Here is a 19,366-nt window from a genome sequence, read left to right as displayed (position 1 = left end):
CAACTTGCTAAGATTAACGCAGTAATCCATGGCAAAGCTTCCCAATTGCTGACAAAGAGAGGGTTGTGACTGAAGTGAAGGAAAGCAATGCAGGTCAGGACTCTAAATACATGCCCGTTCTCTTAAGTGGGTTAAATAGTGATGGGAGTAACAGCCCATACCAACAAGCCCCCGTGGGCCTCATTGTTGCAAACGGGCCTAATATACCGTTGGGCATAAACATGATTAATAAGCAGGCCCAACTCGAAAATGGCCTCATATTTGATTCATATAGCCTAGCAACAACAAAAGACATTAACCCAACGAAGACATTTGGAAGGGGCCTGAAAAAAAACAAGAATAAAACCGTTGACAAAAGGAAAGGAGAATAAGGCAGGGGTGCTCCCAAACTCTAGCATGGAAGCCAGTATTACTCAAGACATGGATGTGGAGGTTGATAGAGTGGAGGTAGGTACAAAGAGAAGGTGTTATACCCCTTTGATAGAGATACAGGGAGAGAATGGGAATGGCAAGAGAGTGAAAGTGGAAGGGGAGGTGAAGGAACTTGGAAGAATTCTGAAACAACATCTGGGATCAGTGGTGGCTGCGGAGCAGCCCCACCAGGAACAATGAGTGTCTTAAGCTGGAACTATAGGGGGCTTGGGAACCCCCTAACAATTAAAACACTCCAAAAAATTGTCAAGGAGGAAGATCCCACTTAAGTCTTTCTAATGAAGACTAAATGTAAGACAACGAAGATGGAAGGAGTTAAAAGAAAGATTGAGAGACAACATGGCCTGGTGGTGCTAAGCCAAAATTGTGGAAGTGGATTAGCCTTACTTTGGAAGAATACGTTACAGATGGAGCCTCTGACTTATTCACAGAGGCATATTGACGTGATTGTTAATGAGGAATGTGGTAAGAAGAGGTGGAGGTTTACTGGCTTTTACTGCAACCTGGAGACATGCTAACGGGAGGAGTCATGGGAACTGATTCGAAATCTCAGTAGCAGATGTGATCTCCCTTGGGTGATCATTGGTGACTTTAATGAGCTTCTTCATGCAAATGAAAAGGAGGGGGGTAATGCTAGACTCGAGGGTCAAATGAAGTTGTTTCTGGACACCATTAATAGCTATGAATTACATGACATGGGCTACAACGGGTTGGACTTCACGTGGAGTCGAAAACTTGGCGCAAGGGGGTGGGTCCGTGAACGCCTGGATAGAGCCTTTGTTTCGACAAATTAGACAACAGTGTTTCCTACAAATAAGCTCTACCATGTGGCCAATTCAGTGTCCAACCACAGCATACTTGTTCTTAAGAGTGCAAAGCCAATTGGACGGCGGAAAAGGTAGACAAGGCTATTTAGATTCGAGTTAATGTGGCTGAGGGACGAACGGTGTTTAGGGGTGGTCACTGATGCTTGGGAAAGAGGAAGAATAATGGGAACAAACTGGCCTCTTCTTCATTGCCTAAAGGAGTGTCATGCATCACTGACTGAGTGGAACAAAAACTCTTTTGGCCACGAAGGCAAACGGATATCTAAATTGCAAAAAAAGCTTTGGTTACTGGAGAATTTGAGGGGTGGTGAGTCCGCCTTAGAGGACATTTATGCCGTGAAAAAGGAGCTAAAAAAGTGGCTGAATGTGGAGGAGGACATGTGGCACCAACGGTCCCAAAACAACTAGTTGAGAGTAGGTGATAAAAATACCACTTTCTTCCACACAAAAGCTTCTAACTGGTTGCAAAGGAACTCCATAAATAGGGTGCTGGATTTAGATAACATTCTGCAGGAGGATAAGGAACAAATTGGCAGGACCTTTCTTGATTATTATAAACATCTATTTACATCCTCGAGGCCAGTGGTGGAAGAAGAGCTACTTAAGGCCATTCACAAAAGTCACTAATAGAATGAATCCCTCTCTGCTTAGAAACTTTAATGCCCAAGAGGTGGAGAAGGCACTACAATAGATGCACCCCTTAAAAGCGTCTGAACCAGATGGTGTGCCCTTTCTCTTTTACCAACATTTCTGGCCTACGGTTAAGTCCATTGTCATTACTACTGCCTTAGATTTTCTAAACCATGGCACTGTTCCCCCACACTTTAATGACACCCATATTGTACTTATTCCCAAAACCAAGAATTCAGAGAGGGTCACAGACTACAGGCCAATTAGTTTGTGCAATGTGGCCTATAAGCTAGCCTTTAAGGTGGTGGCGAACAGAATGAAAATTGTCTTGCAGGAAATTGTTCGTGAAAACCAGAGCGCCTTTATGGCAGAAAGGCTAATCACAGATAATGTACTTGTGGCCCATGAGATGATGACCCATATAAGTAGAAAAAAGAAGGGTAAATGCGGTGAAATGGCTCTAAAGCTTGACATAAGCAAGGCTTATGACCGAGTTGAATGGGTCTGCCTGCAGCAAATAATGAAGAGGTCAGGATTTCATGATGACTGGATTTCTCTAGTGATGAGATATGTGTCCTATGTAACCTACACAATGAGAATTAATGGACAACCTTGCGGTAAGATGCAACCAACCCGGGGACTGAGGCAAGGTGACCCATTGTCACCTTATCTCTTCCTCATTTGTGTGAAGGGACTCCCTGCACGCTTACACCAAGCTGTCCAACAAAAGAAGCTTAAAGGGGTGGCTGCTTTCACAAGGGGCCTAAAGTTTCGCACCTTTTCTTCGTCGATGACAGTCTTATTTTTGGACAAGCAACAAGGGAGGATGCAGCTGAGATTTAGAGATTGCTGCAGGTCTACGAAGCTTCATCGGGCCAGCAGCTAAACAGGAACAAGACTTCCCTTTTCTTCATCCCCTACGTGAATGATGGAATAAGAGATGGAGTGAAAACCTTGTTCGGGGCCCAAGTGATCAAACCATACAAATTATACCTCTGTTTACCCTCTCTGGTTGGGAGGTTAAAGTCCAATACCTTTGCTCACTTGAAACAGAGAGTGGCTTGCAAGATGTCGGGATGGAAGAAAAAAGTTTTGACTAGTGCTGGCAAAGAAATCTTGGTTAAGGCAATCGCGCAAGCAATGTCGTCATACACCATGAGCTGCTTCCTCTTGCCAAACAAATTGTGCGATGACCTTGCCGGAATGACTAGACAGTTCTGGTGGGGCCAAGTAAACCATGAGAGAAAATTAGCTTGGTTAAGCTGGGAGAAACTATGCATGCCAAAAGATAGTGGGGGTTTGGGTTTTCGCGACTTGAAGCTTTTCAATCTAGCTCTCTTAGCGAAATAGGGATGGAGGCTGCAAACAAACTCCTCCTCCTTGTTTTACCGAGTCTTTAGAGCTAAATATTTTCCTCAAAGTAGCTTTGTGGAGGCTGATATAGGAAGAAACCCATCCTTTGCGTGGAGGAGCCTTATGGCGGCACAAAGGGTGGTGCGTAAAGGTATGAGATGGCAGGTGGGGGATGGAGAAAATAATAAAGTTTGGTACGATAAATGGGTGCCAAAACCGAGTACCTACATGGTGGTTTCCCCAGAAAATCAGCGCACACGGGTTGCTCTAGTTAAGGACCTCATAAACAAAGATGCCTTTGAGTGGGATGTGGGGTTGGTCAACCAATGTTTCAATGCCGAGGATGCTTCTGCTATCTTGGGTATACCATTAAGCTTAACAAGTAGACGTGACAGGCTAATTTGGGTTGCCACAAATTCCGAAAATTTTTTGGTCAAATTGGGATATGCGTTAGCTTATGAGGAGAAGCTAGAATAGAATAAGGGTGATTTCTCTAATGACTCAAATTGCAAACGGGTTTGGAGAGGTATTTGGCAACTGAATCTCCCACACAAGCTAAGACACTTCGCATGGAAAGCTGGCTGGAATATCTTAGCCACCAAGGATAATCTCAAACGTAGGAAAATTACCATGGATGATGATTGTGTCGTATGTGGACAACCTAAGGAAACAACATGCCACCTGTTGTGGTTTTACAAACACGCTTGTGAGGTATGGGGGCAAAAATGGGAAATTAACCATAACTTTCCAACTATATAGTTAGTAGGCCTGGTTTTCAAATTATATTATTTAGCAACATCTCAAGTCTCAAAGACTTGACTTTGGCCTTATAAATTGAGTCTTTGAGGCTCGATTTTTCCAGTTTGATGTGACATTTTTTCCACGTGGCATTCACCTGGAAATCGAGTCTCTAAGACTCAATTTGTGTGACGTGGCCATCTGGGTGTGACGTGGTTGGTCCATGTGGAAAAACACGAAATCGAGTCTCTAAGACTCGATTTAAAGTTGGGGTTTTTTCAAAATTAACGCCTCTCACACAAATCAGACACTCTCCACTCTCACTCACCCTCTTTCTAACACAGAGCAGACACTCGCATGCTCTCACTCTCCCTCTCACTCACCCTCTCACTCTCACACTGAACCTCAGCCTCTCTCACTCACTCACCCTTTCCACTCTCACTCACCCTTTCCACTTTCACTCACTCACCCTCTTCTCTCACTCAGTCTCCACTCTCAGTCTCCACTATTTCACATTCATCGCCTTCGCCAAAAGATTTCATAAAGCCACAGCAAGGTGTACAGAGCTTTGAGTTCCTTCAGTCTACGCGGTCTTTCAAGAGTCACTTTGTACAAAGTTCATTTTTTGGTTGCCGAGAAACAGTGGGAAAAATCAAAGAAACTTTGGTTTCCCCAAGTTTTTTTCTATTTTGGTTTCCGTATTGAATTTCTAATAGAACTGTTAAAAAAGATCGAAGCTTTATTGTTTTTTGAGATTTAATTGGTTTGTGGGTTTGATTTTTTTTTTTTTGGTTTTGTTTTGCACTTTGTTTTGTTTGTGGATTGATATCAAGCAAACTTCAAATTTTTATCTTAAACTATGCATTGTTTTGCAGTGATGATGTTAGGGTTTGTTAACTGGGTATTTGTTAAATTAAATTGTTGATGTTAGGGTTTGTCAAAGTTGATGATTTAGTGTTTAATTGGATCCATGTTATTGAAAGTTTGATGACTTTCTTCTTGCTAAATTTGATAATGTCAGAAATGATATTGTGTTTATTAATGTAATATTGTTGTAGTGCTATTTTATTTGATTTTAGTTGCTAAATTCTTGCCATGCCTGCATTTACTATGTTGGGATATTTTATTTGATATTGAATTATTGTTTCGTTTACTTCTGTCATCTATATCATACCAGTCCTCCCTTAATTAATTGGTTGAATAGTTTACCCTTTCCATTACTTTTGGCTGTTTTTACTGATTGTCTGCTCTACTTAAGTTTTTGTTTATATAAAGTTCTCCAAACTCTAGTAAAAAGCAATTGTGAACTCTAGGGCTGCAATTTAGACTTGCAGTAGAGTGTATGTCAGTTATTTGACAGAGAATGTCAAATTATGGCTCTTGCTATGTGATGATCAGGCATAATATTAGATTAGATCATCAAGTTATGAAATTGGTTGGGTAAGAGAGTTTGAGGTCAATGATAAAGACTGGCTGTACTTTCTTGGCTCGGAGAGCATATGCCCTCATGTTGCTCATAGAAGGGGTATTGTACTGAAAATTGATATTAGAGTGGAAGCATTTACTATGCAGACCAGGCTGATGCTCCATCTAGCATATTTGCATCCATGTGTCATACTCTGGTTGAATGGAACTTATTCATATAGTGAAGTAAAGATAGTCTACCTTAGCAAGGTCAAGTGCAAGGATTGAGATTCTCTCCATTTGGATTGAAATAGACTAAGCCCAGTTAAAAAGATTGGAGTAGCATTTAAATTTCCATTTGATGTAGTGAAGTAAAGATAGAGAGACTTTGAATTTCCATTTATGAGGATCAGTATGGTGTGTGGCTTGAAAATTCAATAAAAACATTGATTATATTATAGTCTTGTGGAGCAACATTGTTGCCGTTACCTTTTGGGACTGACCGTTAGGCATCATTTCTGATACAACAATTTTTTTAGTTCTTTTTTCTTTGTTTGTTTGTTTTTATTTTTATTTTGTAATTTTGTAATTTTTATTTTTATAAGCACAACATTTTGTTTGATTCTTTCAAAAAAAGGAAAAAGAGGAACAATCAATAAAAGCAATTTTGTATTAGATATCATTTTTTACTTGATACCAGTCCACTCCCTTTGGTGTCGTCCCAAACTTTCTAGAATTAAAAATATTGTCTTTAGCGGAATGCACTAGCCCTTAACAATTTGTGGGTCCGGTGCATCTCCTTGTCTTTGTAGTTACTGTCTTTGTCCACATCCGTAAATGATACATTCCTCTTCTTTGGCATGGCCTTTTAGTCTTTGTCAGCATTGATCAACAATTTGCATTTTCTATGGTCTCTCTCTGTGAATTTTATATCTTGGATAAAACAACGGTTTTTTTTGGATAATATCCAACCTTATGATTGATGTGGCTAATTTAAGTCTTATCTATTTACAAAAATATGTCATGGCAAATAGAGAGGATGACGTAGGAAAAAAGAGTAATATAGCCAAATCAGGTCTGGAAATTCTGGATTGCTTGGAATTTTAGCTTTGGTTTTGGTGGGAAAAAGGCTAGAAAATAGTAAGGAAGATAGGGCTTCTAATGGTAAAAAGAAATAGAAGGACTTGGGGATGAAATGAAGGAAAAATTTTGAGAGTTGGGTTGCTATTCCAGGGTTGTAAGCAATAGGCCATTAACTGTGTTTGGTTCTTTATGGGGTATTTGGGTTGTTTGATGGTGAGTGATTTAGGGTTTTGAAGTTTTGAGATTTAAGGTTTGAAAGGTGACAAACCAATGTGTGTTTGTAAGGTTTTAAGTAGTTGGGAATTTAAGAAACAAAAAAGGAAAACAGTAAAATTCTAGGCATCGCACTTAGGATTTCCTTGGCATCACACGTCAAACAAAGTTTCATAACTTATAAAAATTTAGAAAAATTGTGCTTCTTCGCTATAGAATAGAAAGCATTACATCCATATAAAGAGATGACTAATACCCATAGAAAGCATTATATCCATAGAAAGCATTACATCCATATAAAAATTTAGAAAATGTGCACTTTACAGTTTATTAATTCTAATCTGGCTCTGCTGCAGTTGATTGCTACTACTACTCTTTTTCTTGCTTCAAAACTTTACCTTAAAAATAAAATCCTAAGTCTAAAAAGCTCAGTGTTCATATTGGCCTCTTTTGGTTCAATCTTTCATCTTTTACCGAATTCTCATTGTACAAACTGGCTTTAGTCGCTCTAACTCATATCTAGTTCCATAAGCATATTGTGTGTTCATTCTTGTGCAGTATGGCTGCTGCAAATGCTGGACAGATTGACTATACACAGTCTGGACCCATTGACAGGTTGATGTTGTCACAACAGCTCAAGCATCAGTCCGAAACTATTTGGAATGGGCAGGTAAAACACAACACTGAAGATTTAACCAATGTACATGCATTTAATTCATACAATGTACATGCATTTGCTGTCATATATTAATCCATGGTTCTGTTCTGTGCAGGATCTAGGGTCCGTTACCTATCGTAGCCGTAGTTCAGAGTTCTCCAATCGAGAGCCAATGGTGGACGACCGAGTCAGGAACATCATCAAGGCAGTTGGTTTGGAGGGAATCCTTTGGGTCTCAGGTAGAGAGATTGACCATGGCCTGATAACGGCCTTAGTGGAGCGATGGCGGCCCGAGACTGACATCTGCCATATGCCACATGGTGAGGTCACCATCACATTGCAGGATGTGGAGGTTCTTCTCGGCCTTCTTGTTGATGGTGGCGCTATAACAGGGAGCACGTAGAAAACTTGGGTGGATGTGTGCCGGGACTTCCTTGGCTTTTAACCTATAAATCAAGAGAACCATAAGCAACTTACTAGCCAGAGGATTCTCATCAACCGGCTTTTGGAGCAAGTTGATAATCCATTGCCACCTAATGCTAAAGAGGATCAGCTGCATAAGTACGCACGATGCTACATCCTAGCGCTACTGGGGGACACAATATTCATGGACAAAATCTGACGATAGGGTGCATCTAATGTGAGTGCAGCAATTGGAAGACCTTCGTAACCCACGAAGGTACAGTTGGGGAAGTGTTTACCTTGCATGGTTGTACCAAGAGCTATGCAGGGCAAGCGAGGACACCAGTCAGATTGGTGGGTGCTTACTGTTGGTCTAGTATTGGGCATGGGCCAGGTTCCCCTATTTGTGCCTGGTAGTTGAGCCTGGCCCGCCAGTGGGTGCTTATGGTCCTCTAATGTGTGGTCTACTGTCCCTGAAGTACGTCTCTACCTCATACACGTCATATACAGTATGTGATCATTACCTAAGCCCACAATCATGTAACTTGATTTTATTTATTTATTTTAAAGGCTTCTAGCAATTTTTTATGTCAACATAAAAAAAAAATTAAATAAAGGTTCAATATATATGATTACGTTAATATACTCTAATTTTGTGACTGTCGTGTGGCTTGTATGTGCTTTGTTTTTTATAAGGACTGTTTCTTATTCTAGTGATATTATTAATTAAGTAAATATCTATAAGATTATCTCAGTAGTTATATGTGATTACATTATAGTTTTAACATTGGAATTATCTCAGTAGGAAAGTTCTAGATATTGATCCCTTGTTCTTGATTGTAGGTGGTTGTGGGTTCCAAACAAGAAAAATAGGCCCGCCCACATCTTCAGGGACAGATATCGCGAGCAAATAGCTTCTATGTTGCCATGCCAGGTATGAAAATGCATTGTTCTACATGTTTAGGAACAAGATATAGGTTTGGTGAACTTTGAAATATAAACATTGTTGCCTAATGTGTTGTGTACTTGTTTTTTGGTTGTTGTAGGTGGTGTGGCAGCCATATGAAGCTGAGTTAGAGGACCTTCCACCGTGGTGCATTGTAGGGAGGGCTGTGTGGACGGCAACGGTGCCGCTTGTATGTTTCCACCTAGTAGAAAAACATACACCGAATCGTGTCGTTCGTTAATTTGGGATGATCCAAGAAATTCCTCGCAATGTTGACATTGACACAGTGCTTCATGGCATTGATTTGAGGGTGAAGGTTGATGTTAATTGGATGCAAAAACATACTATGCATATCGATGAGTGGGGTAATCGTCTTCAACGGCATTGTGAAGCAGTGCTTGGAGATATGCCTCCACAGCACGAGTACCACAACTGGTTCAAAAGGGTAACTCGGAGGTTCATCGATAGGCCTTGGGCTATAGTGACTCTGCTGGTAACTTCTCAATGTCTTCTACATCTTATTGTACTTCTTAGCATGAAATCACTATTTAGAGAACATGATATATGTTACTACATTTTCTGCTTAGCACTTGGTCTCCCTATAATTTGCAATTATTACTAGCAGAACCAATTTAGAACCAAGTGCCTGACATAGTGTCCCAAGTGAAAACCTTGCAAGAAAGTGATGCTGTTTTGAGGCATCCAGATGATGAAGGAGTTGGTAGAAGAAATACGGGCCATAAACCTTCGCTATACATGCATCTTCGCATTGGGCCTTATGTTTGTGCAGAGTGGAATTTTGGGTAAATGAAAAATTTCCTTCTTTCTTGATGATGGGTTTGTGCTCTAAAATTCTTGTTCTTGACTCACTTTTTTATTTTTGGTCTTAGGGGGTTTCCTGTTTGGTTGAAGTATGTTCCAAGCATTAGTTTTAGAACAGATAATGAGCGTAAGGTTCAAGGTTTCTCACTCTCTCGGTCTAATGCATTATTTTCAGCATCTTTCATTGGAAGGCAAGTGTTTGCAAATTGGCTGGTTGGTGAGAATTTGGAAAAGAACATTGTATCTCCTTCCACTGCAGCTATCTTCTTGGCAATGATAAGCATTATTTGTTTTACTAGAGGATTGAGAGGAACTATACAAACAACTGCATTTACGAAGTATAGAATGTCTTTCAATGCATATATTTTTGGTGGTAAGAGTCCCATATTTTTAATAAATCTATCTTGCCTTTTCTTTTACTTAAGCAAACTATTTCTGGGAAATTTTAAAATGACAGTCAAATCAATTATTAACTAAGAGCAATTGGGACTGGAATGATACAGGTATCATGACACTTCGAAATCATTCAAGTTAGAAAAATAACTGAACTAATTGTTCAAATTCTTTTATAAATTTTTTTTAAATGTTTCATGCGGCTATCGTATTGTTGACAGATTCTTTGCTGCCTTCAAATGATACTTGTCATGGTCTATTTTTATTTTCTTTGGACTTGATCCAGTTTTTTACTTGTCATCATTGTCTTCCTCCTTTTGCTCTCCTTTTTTACTTGACAAACTCTTTATTATTGGTAGATAAAAGAATTTGGCTTTTGGCATGGGCACAAGCTTGCCTTCACTTCTATGTTGCAGTGTTTTGGATTCTATGGGCCCCAACATTAGTGGTATGGTATAAAAATTTTCGATGCAAAATCATCACATTTGAAACACTATTTTGCAGGATGGGTCTTTTATTTTATTACTCTTTTTAACCTTCTTTAGGTTATTTTCAATTCAATGATTCTATACTTTCTAATCTCTCAACATTGACTAGATCATGAATACTGACTAGCGAATTATCTACTAAATTGTGAAAATCTTTGAAACTTGTGTAAATTTAGTGGCTTTTGGACGAGAACTGCAGCTAGGGTTGATATATCCTTGTTTGCTTGGTGTGAGAATGCTAGGAAGCACAGTATTCCCATGGCTTATTAGTGGACCATCAATACTTCGCACTGAGGATTTCCTAGTATATTCCTTTATTATAATGGGACTTGTGTTGTCTATAGTAGCTTATGATTATCAGGTACACATCTTATATTTATGGAATTATGATAAATATATTTTTCTATTGTGGCTCTAGTGTTAGATGTTGGGACATTTACACTGTTCATTTCTAATATGCAGGAAATTGGAGTTTTAGTCACACTATTTTGCTTGTTCCACGCTTGCGTTGGCCTGATTTTACCTTCACTTGCCAAATTGAGGACAATGTATGCTAAAGTAAGTGTTCTATCTTATAACTTTAGAAGAGTCAGCTGTAAATTTTGTTATGCATTCTTTGTGGTGCCTCGTAGCTGTAAATTTTGTCACACGATTGTATTTCTTTTGTTGTCTTTAACATTCATTTACATTTTCTATAGGGGGTGCAAGTACGAGGAAAAAAATATAAAGAAATGGAAGACCTGAGGAAACAAGAAGAATGTTGTCAACAAAGAATTATTAAAGCTAACGAAAATCTCACTATTGTTGAAGCATAACTTGAAAACCGGCCGCCATATGAACCTCCAAAAGATGACGAAATCAGTAACTTTTCTAGCCAATGATTGATTTTATCTGGCAGTGTGGGTTATGATGTGAGTTTATCGACATATGGTCGTTGGAGGTTTGAACCACTTTCAATATATGGAGCTGATTTTGTGGTTAACTATCTTGACGCATCTTGAAAAAGTGATGGTCTCTCTTTCTTTGCTATAATCAAATGTATTGGTGTACCTATCAAAAAAAAAAAAAAAACCAATTGTATTGGTGCACGAGTCTCCAATGAAAGATTATATGTATAGGTTTTCTATTTGCAACTGTAAAGTCTAGAATTATATTAATGGTCATTTGCCAAATTATGGCTAAAGGAACAAGCAGCAAAAGTGTGACAAAGAAATGATGTTTATTGAATTATTGAGATATTTATTTTTTATGTTGTAACTTCTTGAGTTACATCAACCTTCAATCCAACTCAAGTACTTAACTTAGGCCACCTAATACTAATATATGCATGAATTTATTTATACAAAAATCCAATTTTATGATAATAAGCCCTGTATAAGGCCAGTAAGAGGGCAGACCTATGATTTAAGGTGGTAACGAGATGGAATAAATCTTAAAATTTTTAAAATTTTAAACTGAACTATTTAATTCTAGTAGTTTCAAATTAAACATTGAAGTTTAAGATAGGTTAATTTCATAGTTTTGTTATTTATAGAGTTCTGAAATTAGTTCTCAAATTGGGAAAAATATATATATTCCAGTGGAACTCGAGTATTATATACTCGAGTTTTAGTATAAATCAAGCCTTTAAAACTCGATTTCCATTCAATACTTGAGTTCACCAACAGTTAGTATACCAGGCCGAGACTTCAAAATTATTGAAAAATTCCTAGTGGAAATCGAGTCTCTGAAACTCGATTTCCTTTTCAGTGGCTATTTTTGTAAATTGGTCTGGCAATTTATTTACGAATATGCCACCCAAATGGAAATCGAGTTTTAAAGACTCAATTTCCATTGGGATTTTTTTTTTTTTTGCAACTACTCTTGCAGCAGTAAACCAGAATTAGTTTTCCCTTCCCCTGCAGCAGTAAACTAGATCTAGAACACATCACATGGGCATTATAGTTGCCCTCTTAGCATACAAAAACATTCAATACTAGCTATCATCGCTTCAAACAAGGCTCCTGTGGTTGAACTTGCCAAAGTAGTAGCTACTAATGCCAAAGTAATATCATTGCTGGCATTATAGGCAAAAGCTGCACAACACAACTAATGTAATGAGTACAATGGATAGCAAATAGTTCAATTACAACAACATTCAGCAATAAACAAAATAACAACTAAGTCAATACAACATAGTTTACATAGTCACCTAGCACTTGTCCATACAGAAGATAACCACAAATCCCACATACATTGCCATTCCAAAATCAAGTCTCCGCTCGCCTGACAAACATTAAAATACGGTCGTTAGTTTCCAAATGCGAAGAACAAAAACCAAATGAAATTCTAAGCATATTATATAAAAACAGTGAGGACACTTGCCTAGTTTGTAGCGCTACCACTTGTCGAAGCCCTATGGGAATTGGGACAGCTTCTGCGGTTATGTCCCTCTTGATGACACACTCCGCATCGCTGCCTCGGTTAAATCTCCCTCAAGTCTGGATCTTCCCTTCAACTTCCCCGTTCTCGTCGTACCTTATCCATTTCATTCCTTATTCTTGACTTCACAGGACAACCTTTGGCCCACAACAGCTATGGGTTAGGCACCCACCGTGGTTCGTGAACGTCCCTCCACAATGAGTCTGACTTTGGCACCACAAAATGATGTGAATATATGTGAGTGGCATTGTTCAAACTGTAACATGGGTCAACATAGCTGGTCGCATCGAGGTGCAGACCTTGAAGAACTTTAATTGCATGTGAACAAGGGATCTTCAAGTTTTGCCACTTTCCGCAACCACATGTTCTAGCAAATACGTGCATTTCATGACTGTGGTTTCCCCCTCCACCTCTATGGTCGTTGTACAAGGTAACCACTTGATATACACCAGTTTCATGATTAAAATTCCTCAGAGTGTGTCCTGTGGTTTTCTACGCATTTTTGTTATAGATCTCCGTTGCATAATCACTCCACACCTTACCTTGAGAGAGATCAGAAGTAATTTGTTTATGTCGATCGTGGAAATATGCAACAAGTTTGCACCAAGTGAACTCAACCATTGCTGCAATGGGCAAATCGCGGGCACCTTTAAGTACCCCATTAAAGCACTCAAAGATATTAGTTGTCATTGCCCCGTAACGTCTTCCACCATCATGTGACTGGGTCCATTTGTCCAGATCCTCACTTATTAGATATGTGTATGGCATATAGCGTGCAACATGGCGATCAGTAGGGTCTACACCCCTCAGTAAATTAATCTCTGCCTCCTTCATGGTTTGCATTATGGACTCAAATTTAGCTTCATGACTCGTATATCTAGCTTTCAAGGCCAATGCCTTTAGAGTCGGGTCATCAAAGTGTGTGTTGAAGTTGCTAGAAACATGTCGAAGGCAATATCAGTGAAATACCCATTTTTTTCCGTCCTAACCTCTAGGCCACTCTCGAATGGCGCATTTGATACCTTTTATGTTGGTCAGAAATAATGCAAATGCCTTCGTCAGGTATGACATGCCCTATCGAAGTCCTGAGACGCTCTAAAAACCACCCCCAACTAGGCCCTGACTCCTTGTCCACAATAGCAAAGGGGAGAGGAAAAACATTTTGGTTAGTATCGGTTGCCATTACAATTATCAATACCCCTTTGTATTTACCATATAAATGAGTCACATCAATACTGATCATTGGCCTACAATATTGGAATGCAGCAATGCATGGAGCGAATGCCCAATATACATAGCGCAGTAACGCAGTACCTTCGTATGGCCTAGGTATGGTGTGATAGTTATACTGGGTACCCGAATCCTGATCCAAGTATGCCAACAACAACTTTCGCAACCTTTGGTAAGACTCCTCCTAATCCCTAAATATCTTAGCAATTGTCTTTTGTTTTGCGTCCCATACTTTATAGTAAGAAAGCTCATGATTACACTTAGTATGTAAGATGTCCCAGAGCTCATCAATACGAGTAGTGTGATTTTATCGCAATTTTCCTACAATTTCTGATGCAACAAAATTAGAATCCACCATTTTACCATCTCTTCACAGGCCAAATGGTATACAAGTGTGTGGACCCACATAAGACATGACCATCCACAGACCATTAAGTTTAGCCTTTATGAATGCCCCTAACGTACCACTTGCAGTTGTTGTCAACGCATATGGCGCACAATTTAGTTTTGGTCAACCTCTGAATTATAAAATTTCTATTATCATTTGCTGCGTATATTATCAATGCACACTTCACCGCCTCTTTATTTGCAAAAGTCAACCTTTTACAAAAATGCATCCTATCTTCCCAAGTAGAAACAAATGGTATCTGAAGACGTGAAGGATCAACCATATTTTCCCAAGTATTTGCGTAGAATGAGTTTGCAGGAGGTCTGTAGCCAGTGGTTGTATTTGTATCATGCTGGACACCAATATCATTGTCTGCATCATCTTCATCATGGTACTTTATATTTTCCTCTTCAAAATTGGGAACGACTTCATGGTCATCCACATCGTTCTCAAAATCGTCTCGTTTAATCCTCTCTTCATACTCATCCACATCATCAATATTTTCACTATCATTCACAGCATGATCTTCGTCTTCGTCTTCCTCCTCTAAATGTGTCTCTTGAGGATGGAGGATTTCACCGGTATTGGAAACATGATCTTAAGATGGGAGCGTATAACCTCCCATTGTAATGCATCCATCATCTAGGGCTGTAAATTGTAAAGACGTAGTTGTTTGTTGCACCACCTCAATATCAACTTCTGCAAGCAGCTCCGAACTTACGTACAACTTAGCAACATTTACTTGGGGCATTTTCTGGATCCTATTAGACATCATCTTTACATGTTTGTCTTCTTTGATCGCCATATACCCGTAATTTATCCGTTCATGAAGGACTTCTTGTAGGTAACGATAAATAATCTTGATGTCATACCAAGCAGGGTTCAAATTCAATTTGTCCATTATTTTCCTCTTCAAATCATTTAATGTCTTCAACTTACGACGTATCATCATGTAGTAGCATTCGATACTCGGCCCTCTAAATGGGAATCCGTCAATCTCTCCAAGATTGTCAAGGGGTCCACCGTAGTATACATTTATATCAATATTCTTTAGAGATTGTGAACCTATTAGAGAGTCAAGTATAATATGTTAGTAACATATTTTATCTCTTTCATTTAAGATCAATTGCAAAACCTTTTCTATCTACTCAAAGTACAAAAATTACAACTTCTCGCCCCACAATTGCATATACTCACCCCACATCACATACAAACACACTCAATCATTATCATTTCTTACTCAAACAAATAAAAAAACTGAAGGCAAAACTCACCCCCATTACAAAATTTCAACTCAACTCTAACAAAAATATAAATAAAAATATCAAACCAAACAACAAAAGTCATGAGAATGTGCAAATGAATGAGTGCAATTATGTAACATCATCATTCCAGTGCAAGAAAATTCATAGCATACCATATTACACTACTATTAATGAAATAACATAGAGCAAAGTTCATCAGACAAAAAAAAAACACTAATGAGAATATGATCATGAGCAATCAAAATTAGACATATCATCTCATTTCAAATTCAAGGCATTAATATACAATTAAATATACCAGATGTGATATACAAACTCAAATTTACTCCAAATTATGGAGAAAAGGAAGCAGATAACTTCACCGAAAGCTAGCAAAAAGACTTCTTGGATCATGAATAAATAAATAAATAAATATATTTATATATATAAAGTGGTTAATACAAACAAATATTTTATCAGGAAATGTCATGACAAATTCAATGCAAGCAACACTTTCTAAAGCAGTTATATACACTAAACAACCAACTAGAGAGTGATGAGACCCTTACCTGACATGAGGATGTGCAAATGTACTGCTGGGATTGTATGAGAGTGAGAGGGGGAGTGAGAAAGGGAGACTACAATGAATATTGGGCTTGTATGAGAGTTAAGAGATGAGCAATGTTTGTTGCTGAATGTGTATAAGAGTTGAGAGTTGAGCAATATCTGCTACTGAATGTGTATGAGAGTTGAGAGCCTACAATGAGTGAGAGAGGATGTGCTTTTCTGTTGAATCCCGAGAGACCTAGACCTAGACAAAACCAGATGGGACCCAGACATGACCAGCCCACGTGGAGCAATAATTGACCACATTTAAAAATCGAGTTTCTGAGACTCGGTTTCACTTTTAGCAAACTGAGTCTCTAAGGCTCGATATCCAAGTGTCGTCTACGTGAAATCTTAGAGCACAACAATCGAGTCTTAGAGACTCGAGTTCCAGGTGTACTCCACGTGGAATTAGGCCACATCAAACTGGAAAAATCGAGCCTCAAAGACTCGATTTATAGGCCCAAAATTGAGTCTTTGAGACTCGAGATGTTAGTAAATTATATTATTTGAGAACTGGGCCTACTAACTATATAGTTGGAAAGTTATGGTTAATTTCTCATTTACACCGGTATGGGAGGCCAGTAAGCTTGTTCTTCCCTTCATCATTGATCAGTCTTGGACTTTCCTGGATGTTATACAGAACCTACAAAATTGGGAAGTAACTCAACCTAGTTTGATGGAGAAGGTCATCTCTATTTGCTGGGGAATTTGGAAAGACTGAAATGAAAGAAGGATGGGGGCCAATGGCAAACTGGGGAAAGCAATCCTGAAGACCACTCTGTGCTTTGTGGAAGAGTACCACACCGCGAATGTTGCTAGTTAGGCAGACTGCCAGGAAGTGGGTCCATTGACAATATGGAAGCCACCTGCCCAAGAATGATACAAAGTGAACGTAGATGGTGTAGTGTTCAAGCATAGGAAAAAAGTGAGAATAGGTGTGTTGATTCAGGATGAAATAGGGGAGGTAATAGCAGCCTTAAGCAAGTTAGTGAATGCACCATTGGGGGTTGCAGAGATAGAAGCAAAAGCAATGGAGGCAGGGTTTTTATTTGCAAGGGACGTGGGTATTAGGGAGGCAGTTTTTGAAGGCGACTCACTTACCATTTGCAAGGCTCTCTAGGATGAAGGGGTGGCTCCCTCATCTATTCAAAATGTGATGGGAGGAACAATGGATCTAACTGCAGGATTTAGGAATTTTTCTTTCTCTCATGTGAAAAGACAGGGAAATGTCCCTGCTCACTTGTTAGCTCAATATGCAAAAGAGCTTGAGGATTATGTAGTTTGGCTAGTGGAATGTCCGAGCTTTTTAGAGCACGCGTGTGCTCATGACGTGTCTATAATCTCTCACTCTTGATTTAATGTTATTACTAAGTATTTTCCTATATAAAAAAAAACAATCATATATAATAATATTTTGAAACCTGGCATATGTATACGTTTGTCTACTTATCAAAAGAACTATAATAAAAAAAATAAACAAAAAGTATATGTTTGTTTGCTTGTTCTAAATTTTTTTTTTCTCCAAATATAACCAAATACAATTGAAAATTTTATGAATGATGAAGGGGCTTATATAACTTTGTACAACCTTTTATATACTACCGCTCCCTCTTTTGTTCTATTCAATAATTGAATTTTTTTTAATCCCAAAAATTTGTGTAGGATTTTTTTAATAGCTTAAAGACAAAATTTGAGATGAAAAAAGAACATGTTTCTAACAGTTTAGAGATTTAAAGTTTAAAGATATAAAGTAAAACATTTTCAATAGTTTCAGGATGAAAAACGAAATTTTTAAAGTTTAAGAACGAAAAAATAAATTTTTGGTAAAATTTAATGACCAAAATAATATTTTATCCTTAATTATAAAAATGTAAGAACAATATATTGGGTAAAGAAAGATCATTACACCAAATCAAGGTGTGCTTAGCAATGATATCTACTCCAAAAATGACACAATCAATAAGAAAATTATAATTTACAAAAGAGAATAACCAAAAATTGCATTAAATATATCTCTAAATAATATATATATATATATATATATATATATATATATATATATATATATATATATATCTTGGCTCTTATAAAAAAGTTGATATAAAACCATTAGAAATGATCTTAAACTTAGAGGGCATAAAGTGTCTTTTAGCCAAATTGTTTGCACTTTCATAATGTACTTGAAAATGTAAACTATTTTTTGGACTAGGGTTTTGCCCCTACACCTTCTTTCCCCTCCTCCTCTTTAACTCTTTAGCACCACTACACCACCACTTTCTTTATCATTCTCTGTGTTGTCATCACCACCTATGATCCCTCCCTCCACATTGCCTCCATAACCATTACCTTTACCATTATAACCTCCCTCACCCCTTCTATTCCTTCATAACGCTGCTATTCCCACCTACTATTAGGCTCTCACCTTCATTCCTTTCTACACTAACACAACTACCGCCTTTCTTCCCCCTCCACATCATAATTACTATCACCACCATTTCTCTCTCTCCTTCCATTAACATTGTTATTTCTACCTTCAAGGTCGGACCAACAAATTTGGAGGCCTTAAGTGATTTATTCAAGTGGGGCCCTTTTGTTATCACTTAGACAATATTTAACTAATTCTTAATATCATAATTAAAAAAATATATTTTTTTTGTTATACTTTTTTTTTGGTGGAAAATGCTAAAGTTACAATAAATTTTACTACAAAAAACTTATAAACGAAGTGGCAACGAATGTGATAGTGACACTTCAAAAAGTTAATAAACAAGTTTTTTTTTTTAGAAACAAATACACACACAGAACACACACACACAAGAGAGATGGAAAGGAGTTCTAACACAAAGGCACACCACAATTCCACTCAAAAGTCGTGAATGAATGAATAATTTTAGAGATATTATAAATTTTACAACGAGAGAGATGTATCACCAATTAAAAAGTAATTTAAAAATGCATTTAATAAGTTGTTGAAGTCCACAAATCATATTAATTGTCATATAAATTTGTAAAGTTTATAAAGTAAAATTTATAGTATTTCTACAATTTTCCTATCTAAATTAGTTCTTGTGATTAATGACATATA

This window comes from Castanea sativa, chromosome 1 (genome assembly GCF_040712315.1).
Source record: "Castanea sativa cultivar Marrone di Chiusa Pesio chromosome 1, ASM4071231v1".
Classification (NCBI taxonomy): Eukaryota; Viridiplantae; Streptophyta; class Magnoliopsida; order Fagales; family Fagaceae; genus Castanea; species Castanea sativa.
Note: the sequence above shows the minus strand (reverse complement) of the source record.